A 10,000-nucleotide genomic window follows, 5' to 3' on the forward strand; every position below is an offset into this window, starting at 1 on the left:
CGGGCGAATAGAAACCCGGCCGGCGCCCGAGGCGCGGAGTCTTGCGGGAGCGCCGTGGCGGCCCGATGTCCACGATCGGCTGCGGCGGCGTCTCGCGAGCGTTTCTAGTGCCGGGCTTGGGCGCGCTGCGATCAGCGTCGGTCCGCGCCCGAGCGATCGGCGGGCCGGCTTGTCGCCGTTCCACATCCGGCCAAGGCGCATCGCGGCCCCATCCGCTTCCCTCCCGACAATTTCAAGCACTCTTTGACTCTCTTTTCAAAGTCCTTTTCATCTTTCCCTCGCGGTACTTGTTACGCTATCGGTCTCATACGTATTTAGCCTTGGGCCGGAATTTACCGCCCGATTGGGGCTGCATTCCCAAACAACCCGACTTCATGACAGCGCCTCGTGGTGCGGCGAGTCCGGAGCACGGCAGGGCTCTCACCCTCTCGGCGCCCCCTTCCGAGGACTTGGGCGATCCGCCCGAGGCGCTTCTCGGACTACAATTCGGACCTTGGCGCCCGATTCTCAAGCCAGGCTCTTCGGTTCGCTCGCCGTTACTAGGGAATCTGGTAAGTTTCTTTTCCTCCGCTTATTGATATGCTTAAACTTCGGCGGGTGTTCACTTTGACACAGAGTCGCGATCGGGCGTTCCCTAGGGGGCCTTGAAGTCTCGGGGTCGGTGGCGATGGCGTAGCGCTCTGTCAGAAGGTCTTTCAACCACCGATAGCCGTGGCGATCATCGCGAGACTCGGCTTTTAGGCCAACGCGGCGGAGCGCCGCGGGAGGCGAGATCCGCCCGCACCCCCGCAGGCGAGGTTAGAAGCGGCGGTTGCGTGACACCCGAGCGAGCGTGCCCTCGGCCGGATGGCCGGGCGCAACTTGCGTTCAAAGACTTCGATGGTTCGCGGGATTACGCAATTCACACCAAGTATCGCATTTTGCTGCGTTCTTCGCCGATCACGAGCCAGAGATATCCGTTGCGAAGTCGTTATGGTTCTCGAAAGAGGGCGGCAGCGTCGAGCAGGGCGCGCTCTTTTCGTTCATGTTCCTTGGCGCTTCGCGCGGGGTTGGTGTTAGGGCGCGGAGGCCGGCGGGCGAGCCCGACTGCTTCCCGACCTTTCCGAGCGGCGAGGACGAAGGCCCCAGCGGTCCCAGCGTTTGTGGGCAGCGTTCGCGGAGTCGTTCTGCGGGCGAGTTTCGACAATGATCCTTCCGCGAGTTCACCTCACGGAAACCTTATTCTGACTTCTCCTTCCTCTAAATGATAAGGTTCGGTGGACTTCTCGCGGCGTCGCGGCGTGAGCATACGTCGCGCGATCGAACACTTCACGGACCATTCAATCGGTAGGAAGCGGCGGGCGGTGTGTACAAAGAGGCGGGGCGTAGTCAGCGGTGATGACTCGCGCTTACTAGGAATTCCTCGTTGAAGACCAACAATTGCAATGATCTATCCCCATCACGATGAAATTTCAAAGATTACGGGCACATCGGCCAAGGCTATAGACTTCGTTGAATACATCGATTGTAAGCGGCGTGCGACCCGAACATCTAAGGGCATCACGGACACATTATTGCCTCAAACTTCCTTGGCCTAAAGGCCATAGTCCCTCTAAGAAGGCGGCGCGGAGGGTCACCTCCGCATAGCTAGTTAGCGGTGAGGTCTCGTTAGTTAGCAGATTAACCGGACAAATCGCTCCACCAACTAAAACGGCCATGCACCACCACCCATAGAATCAAGAAAGAGCTCTCGATCTGTCAATCCTTACTATATGCGGACACAGTAAGTTTCCGTGTTGAGTCAAATTAAGCGCGAGCTCCTCCTGATGGTGCCCTTAGTCAATTCCTTTAAGTTTGACCTTGCGACCATACTCCCGGAACCCAAAGACTTTGATTTCTCATAAGGTCTGGCGTGAGTCCTAAAAGCAACATCCGCGATCCACAGTGGCATCGTTTATAGTTGAGACTAGGGCGGTATCGATGCGTCTTGAGCCCCAACTTTCGTTCTTGATTAATGAAAACATCCTTGGCAAATGCTTTCGCGATTGTTGCGTCTTTCATAAATCCAAGAATTTCACCTCGACTATGAAATCTGAATGCCCCATTGTCCTGTTAATCATTACTCCGATCCAGAAGGCCAACACAATAGGACCGAAATCCTATGATGTTATCCCATGCTAATGTATCAGGCGTAGGCTTGCTTTGAGCACTCTAATTTCTTCAAAGTAACTTGTGCGGAGAGCCACGACCCGGCGATTAAGGCGGAGGCGCATCGCCGTGAAGAAGGGCGAGCGGCAGTGCACACGAGCGGGCCGGTCGACCAACCCAAGGTCCAACTACTGAGCTTTTAAGCGCAACAACTTAAATATACGCTATTGGAGCTGGAATTACGCGGTTGCGGCACGGACTTGCCCTCAATGGATCCTCGTTAAGGGATTTAGATTGTACTCATTCCAATTACGGACTCGAAGAGCCGGTATTGTTATTTATTGTCACTACCTCCCGTGTCGAGATTGGGTAATTTGCGCGCTCTTGCCTTCCTTGGATGTGGTAGCCGTTTCTCGAGCTCCCTCTCGGAATCGAACCCTAATTCTCCGTCACCGTCACCACCATGGTAGGCCTCTATCCTACCATCGAAAGTTGATAGAGGCAGAAATTTGAATGATGCGTCGCCGACACGATGGCGTGCGATCCGTCGAGTTATCATGAATCATCGAGCAGGCGAGCCAGCGTCGACCTTTATCTAATAAATGCATCCCTTCGGAAGTCGGGGTTTGTTGCGTATTAGCTCTAGAATTACTACGGTTATCAGAGTAGCGAGATACCATCAAACAAACTATAAGCGATTTAATGAGCCATTCGCGGTTTCCACGATGCGAATTAGTTCATACTTACACATGCATGGCTTAATCTTTGAGACAAGCATATGACTCTTGGCGGGATCAACGGGTAGCATTCGCCAGCGGCGGCGTCGCCCGCCTGGCTCCGGCGAGCGAGGCCTCGAGGCGAGCGCGTCGGTCGTTCCGTTACCGATTGGGCGTTTGGGGTGATGGAGGAGTTGCCACCCCTCGCGCATCACATTCCGCATCCAGGAAACGCAGCGACATTCCGTGAGCCACGGCGGCGGTGAGCATGCTTGGAGCACGGATGCGCTCTGAGGTTCACCTCGCACCTAAACAAGGCGCCAGCGGGACAGCATAGCTTTGAATTCGCTTTCGTGGGTATGCAACACGAGGGAACGAATCATGTCGCGAGGCACATTCGCTCTCGGGCAACAAGCTGAAGGGGATCGAGCCAGCGGTTCAATGCTCGAGCAAAGAGCACGCCAACCCAAGCGACCAAACAACGCTCATGCGCGCCCGCGTCACGTTGGCGGTGATCCCACCCAGAATTGCCCCCCGGCGGAAGCCACGATGGGAAGTCAAAGCGCCGAATGGAACCGCTACTCACACGGCTTAGCGCGAAACAAATCCGAGGAGGGGCGAAGCGAGCGGTGAAATACAAGCAACACGAAGGACGTCGATTACGGGCGTAAGCGGTGACCTCGGCCACGAGATTCCCCATCTGATGCCTCGGCCTTGCCTCGGCGGCTCGCACATCGGATTGAGCACGGCGCGAGCGCGCACCCTCACCAAGCACTCGCGTCGCCTCAACAAAACATCGGCACCGGGCTCATCCCGCAACCTTAGTAGCAAATGCAAGCAGGAAGGGAAAGAAGCGGGGCTTTATGCAGATGCAATCACCGCGTAGAAGAAACTTCGCCGTACAATGTTCTCAACACATGCCTCGCGAGCTCATGCATCGGCTCGAGCACATGTGGCATGAAGCGCCACGCCCTCACCTCAACATTCGCACAACCCGGCCAAAGTAAAGGCACGGGCTCGTCCCCTCAACCTAAGCAAAGGCAGCGATCACAAAGGGACACATCGGCGCAAGCAACAATGCACACCACATGTCGAAGGAAAGCGCCTACCACTCAATGCCACAACTCATGCCTCGACATCGGCTCGCGCATAGGATCAAGCACGGCATCGTAACGCCACGCCCTCTCCCAACACTTGTAATGCCTCAACACTTGCGGAAGCGCCGGGCGACTCATTCCCACAGCACTTTGAGCAATGCCGCGATCGCCAGCGACCGGCGTCCATCCACGACCCGAGTAATGTAGCATCCCAACTCCTGCAAGCCTTCCCCATCGGGAGCTCACCCCATGCGATGGCGTTGCATGTCGCGCACTCGACACAAGCCGCGGCCACGTAAGCACCATGCCCACACCTTGTACCGACTTTCACTTAACACCCTCGAGAGCAAGGAGATCGACCCCAATAAAGTCGGCTCTACCACGGACCCAAACTCCTCAAAAGCCTATGCCACGAGAACTCACACCATGCCCGATTGCATCGCTATCCGGCGCGCCCGGCCGGGAATAACCGCAATGCCACGCCCACACCTTGCACGGCATCAATTGACACACGCAAGCATGGAGATCGGCCCCAATATGCCTTGGGTTCATCGTCGTGATTGAGTCTAGCCCAAGGAGTTAGTTTGCAAGCGTTGGCCAGCGAAGCTCCATGCCCGATTAGCGCATGTACGCTTTCGCCGCGTCGGCACAAGCCGACGACGCCAAATGCCATGCTCGCACCATGCACTAGCATCCATTCGACACACTTTTATATAGGATTCAACCAGATTCATTTCCCACAATTGCTGCGAGCGGGCCCGAGCCATGGCGGGCGGGCCCTGCCTGCGGGATTTTTCCGATTTTTCCGACTTCCAGAAGCGGGGTAGAGGTGGAGAGGGCTAACAAGCTAATTTCCATGCTAAACCGATGCCCACATATGGCACAGAGGCATCCCGGGCCCGACCTTGCTGGCCCCCGAGGTGACTACCCACACCCCTAAGAGCATTAGGAACACAATGAAGTGCAGCGGGAGGAAACATGACTATGTATGAGCCATCACACCCCCCCTAAAAAATTCAATTTTGGGTATTTTGACCTGATTTTTTGCAGAGGTGTTTAGAAAAATGTAATCTACTCTCACAAAAATTTTGAAATTTTTTTTTTCACCGTAGCTATTTTTTTTTATTTTTTTAACCCGAAAAATACATAAATTCATAAAAAATAGAAAACTCATCAGAAAATCACCAAATTTTTTGTGGAACATCAGAAAAATATTATAAACCCATTTGAGTTGTCATTGGGTGGTTTTCTTAAAGTTTGCACGGAGAATTGGCTTAGGGGCATAACATTTGGCCATATCGGCATGGAAGGTAAGTAGAGAAAAAATCATAGAAGAGTTGTCATGTGCACAATATTAGATTTTGTGCTCTTTATACTCAATGAGGGAATTGTTCCATAAAACATGAAGCACAAAACCTTAGGGTCATAGTGAGAGCATGAAGCGCTCCATAGATATCATCCCCACATGATGAAGGTAAGCGTAGATGCAAGGCAACAATGAATGGAATATATTTTTTAATATTTAAATCACGTATACGAAGAGAATAACTTAACTTATAAGCAAAAAGCATGTTAGGGACGAGCACTGCGAAAATAAAAATGTTAGTGTATGCTAGCAAAGGGGCAGGCGAACCTCTTTTTGCCTATTAGCGAGAATAAAGCGCATCCGTGCCAATTATAGCCTCATTTTGCATGAGATGGGTGAATAACAAACGCCCCCCGTGCAAGAGCAGGGAGGCGTTGAGCGTCTGCACGGGCCGTCGGGCAAGCCCAGGAGGCAGGCCTTTGCCACGGGCCGTCGGGGGCAAGCCCAGGAGGCAGCAGGCCGCGCCACGGGCCGTCGGAGGCAAGCCCAGGAGGCCCAGAGCGCGCCACGGGCCGTCGGGAGCAAGCCCAGGAGGCCAGGCCTTTGCCACGGGCCGTCGGGGCAAGCGGGAGGGCAGGCAGCGCCACGCGGGCCGTCGGGGGCAAGCCCCAGGAGGCAGCGCCACGGGCCAATCGAGAGCAAGCCCGGGAGGCAGGCCTTTGCCACGGGCCGTCGGGGGCAAGCCCAGGAGGCAGGCAGCGCCACGGGCCGTCGGGGCAAGCCCGGGAGGCAGGCAGCGCCACGGGCCGTCGGGAGCAAGCGGGAGGCAGGCAGCGCCACGGGCCGTCGGGGCAAGCCCCGGGAGGCAGGCCTTTGCCACGCGGGCCGTCGGGGGCAAGCCCCGGGAGGCAGGCCTTGCCACGGGCCCAATCGAAGGAAGCGGGAGGCAGGCCTTTGCCACGGGCCGTCGAGAACAGCGTCGGGGGCAAGCCCAGGAGGCAGGCCGCCACTGTCGGGGGCAAGCGGGAGGCAGGCCTTGCCACGAACTGTCGGGGGCAAGCGGGAGGCAGGCAGCCACGGGCGTCGGGGTGTCACGGAGAGTAGCTTGCTCCTCAAAAACTTTTCAAGCAGTGCGTGCGGCTTTTTTCCCCCAGACTAGTCGACCTTTCCACACAAAAGTGTGTAAGAAGAAAAACTAAAAAAAAAAAATAAAAAAAAAAAGAGAGAGTGAGTGAAACAAGAAGAAACAAAGAACAAAAAGGAAGAAAACTTACTAACTAAGGCTCACTAGAGAGCAATAAAGTGGGCTAAATACTCAAAAACACACTTGGAAGCTTTGGTATGGCTTGAGAGCATGTGGAGAATCTTGGTTGCCCAAATGAAGGCCAAAACCCTATTTATAGCCTTCATGCATGTTGGAACCCTTAGTTGGCGGCCAAATTCGAAAATTGGCGGATTGGCGGGTTGGCAAAATTCTGGCGGGGAACCTCGTTTTGGCGGGCTGCCAGCGCGGGTGACCCTCGTTTGGGCGGGCTGGCAGCCCGCGCGCTGCGCGCCGCGCGCGCCAGCTCGTTCAGCGCGCGCCCATCGAGCGCTTCGGAAGCGCTTCGGCTGAACCTCGTTTGCGCGCGCAGCGTTCCGCGCGCGATTTGAACCTCGCCCGCGCGTTCGGCCTCCCGCGCGCGCTTCCGCGCGCCCGGCCTTTCCGCTCAGCTCCCGCGCGATGAACCTCGTTTCGCGCCTTGTCTGCCCGCGCGCTGCTCCCACGCGGCCCGCACGCCCGACGGGCCCGTTGTGCGCCAGACTTGGCCCGTGAACCTCGTTTTGGGCCTCCCATCGCCCGGCTTGCCCCAGCAAGCGCCCAGCACGCCTCCAGCCCCTCTGAACCTCATTTTGGCGTGCAGTAGGCAGACTTAACCTCATTTTGGCCTGCACCTCTCGGCAACTCTCACCTTGCCGGTTGGCTGTTTGCCCGAAAATCGACTCCATAAACATTGCCTCCGGCAATGCACCTTCCCTTCACCACACAAGTTTACACCTCTGAACCTCCCGCTGTAGGCAACCTCCTCGCGGAAAAAATTGGACTTCTCCGGGAGACCAAATTTGTGGGGTGACATTCTCCCCACTCAATCCGCCACAGCGCCCTCGTCGTTTGGACCTCCTCCCATGCCTCCGGCATGCACGCGATGTTGCTTCGGGCTTGCTCTAACTGTGCTCCTGCAGTACCTCCCTCGTCCCTGTGGCTAAGTGCACCAGCTCTTCCCTCGGCTTTGCACTTCCGCCTGCTCTTCCTCGAGCGATGTCGCCTCGGACCCTCCTGCCTCGGCGGTGACTCCTCCTTTGGACTTCTGGCTACTGCATTTCCCCTTGCACAGTCCACCTTCTCCCTTGGTGGTTGCCCTTTTCGCAACTTCGGAGTGTGTCCCCTCTTACACTCCTTCGGATCCTTCTTCGGAGTACCTCCTCCTTTCCCATGCTGCTTCTCTCCCTGAGCAGCTGATGAAGGATCATGCATCTCAACATGCATGGTTGCAAGGGTGTTGGACGCCTTCCCTCGCAACAACGGCACCACACATGTACCACCTCCCTCCGTGATACACATGCTGTTGGCGAATAGCATCGGGATCGCCTTAGCTCGGTCCACGAACTCGACCCCAAGTATGCATGGAGAATCATCCATAGAGACAACAAAGAAATCTAAGGTACCTCTCCAGTCACCAATGCGTACCTTAGTGTCTCGGGCTACACCGTGTATCAGGTTGGGTGTGGAGTTGACTGCCTTCAACCATCCCATCTCCTTCTCATACGGGATGCCCAACCTCTTAGCTTCCTCCACCGTCAGGAAGTTGTGGGATGCCCCGGTGTCCAACAATGCCCGCAACTTTTGTCCTCCCACCTCGATTTGGACAAAAGGTCGCCCCTTCTCCACATTCACGGTCCCTTTCTCCTGGACCTTCAGGGCACTCAACTGCAAGGATCCCATGGTCGCCTCCCTGGGTTGGAAAGGTCTCTCCTCCCTTTCCTCGACCAATGCCGAGAGCTTGCTCTTCTTCGGACACTCTCGAGCTCTATGGGGTCCATCACAAAGAAAGCACGAAAGAGGAGGGCGTTGCATACCTCGGTCTTCCCTCTGACTCTTAGGATGCACCTCCTTCGGCTGGTGGGATTTGGAGCTTCCATCCTTGCCTTGGCTGTCACCTCCCTCCTGTCATACGTGGGTGGTTAGCTCCCTCGCTCCTCTGGAACTCCACGAGGGATTCAGCAATGGAGATGGCGGTAGCTAGATCACGTGCTCCACGCCTCTCAATCTCCATTCGGGCCCAAGTCTGCAGGCCATCCGTAAAGGCAAAGAGAGCTTCCGCATCGGGGTAGTCCGGGATCTCCAACAAAGTCTCCATAAATTCCTTCACATACTCCCGAATACTTCCCCTATGTGACAGACGCCTCAATCTGGCCCTTGCTTCATGCGCGGCATTCTCCGGGTAAAACTGCCTCTTGAGCTCCCTCTTGAACTCATCCCATGAGGCAATGGTGCAAAGCCCTTTCTCCATGTCGCCGTGCCTCCGTCTCCACCAAACCATAGCAGTATCCACCAAATACAAGGGCGCATGGTCCACCTTCTTGGCATCATCCGTTATGCCAATCGCCCTGAAATACTGCTCCAAGCTCCACAAGAAGTTGTCAATCTCCTTCGCATTCCTAGCGCCACCATACACACTTGGCTTCGGAACCTCCACTCGCGAAGGGATGACCAAGCTAGCCCCGGAAGTAGTGGCAACACCCCCACGTGCCACGGCCATAGCAACAAGAGACACTTGCTGCTCGACTTCCTTCAACTTCCCCATGGCCCATTCCAACTGTTCCTTTAGGGACCTATTCTCATCCCTTAAGGCAGCAATTTCCCCCATTTGAGAAAGGCGTAGGGACTCACCTTCACTAGCCAGCTTGTCGAATGCAGCGTTCAAGGCACCCTGCATGTCCCCTCGAAGCTCTTCCATCCTCTCATCGAGCTCCATCAAGCGGGTGTCCATCTCCTCGAACCTTTCCTCTCCATCCACGAGGTGCAATTCGACCTTGGCGAGACGTTTCTCCAAGTCTCCCAAGTCCTCCCTTGCTCGGCTAGGATCCCTTGACTTACCTCGGCCTTTTCTCCTGCCGCCTTCATGCTCCACAACCGTAGGAGCAACACCCACACCAAGGGTGATCTCACTCTGGTCCGCCATTGTCACCTCTAATATCAAACCAATGCTCTGATACCACCTGTCACGGAGTAAGAAGCTTGCTCACCTCAAACTTACTTCAAACCGTGCGGCCTTAGTCTTCCCCCAAGACTAAGTCAGCCTTCCCACACTCAAAGTCTATAAAGATAGACTAACAAGGGTGACAAAGGGAAAAATGGTGAGAGAGTGAGTGAAACACAAGGAACAAACTTGGCAAAGGGAAAGTAACTTTACTACTCAAAGAAAATAGCTTTACAAGCCTAAGGCTCACAAGAGAGCAATAAAGTGGGCTAAATACACAAAAATACACTTGGAAGCTTTGAAATGGCTTGAGAGCATGTGGAGACTCTTGGTTGCCCAAATGAAGGCCAAAAACCCCTATTTATAGCCTTCATGCCGAGTTGGAACTCCTTTGGCGGCCAAAATTCGAAAATTGGCGGGTTGGCAAAATTCTGGCGGGGAACCTCGTTTTGGCGGGCTGCCAGCGCGGGTGAACCTCGTTTGGGCGGGCTGGCAGCCCGCGCGCGCCCAGCG

The 10,000-nt window shown here is 55.5% G+C and overlaps 2 pseudogenes; both read right to left on the reverse strand.

Moving 5' to 3' along the window:
• The window catches only part of LOC131183722 (28S ribosomal RNA), a 3,218-nt pseudogene extending 2,598 nt beyond the window's left edge, over window positions 1–620 (reverse strand).
• A 196-nt stretch (window positions 621–816) lies between these two features.
• LOC131183745 (5.8S ribosomal RNA) lies at window positions 817–971 on the reverse strand (annotated as a pseudogene).
• Window positions 972–10,000: the final 9,029 nt, after the last annotated feature.

This window comes from Hevea brasiliensis, chromosome 9, assembly GCF_030052815.1.
Source record: "Hevea brasiliensis isolate MT/VB/25A 57/8 chromosome 9, ASM3005281v1, whole genome shotgun sequence".
Taxonomy (NCBI): Eukaryota; Viridiplantae; Streptophyta; class Magnoliopsida; order Malpighiales; family Euphorbiaceae; genus Hevea; species Hevea brasiliensis.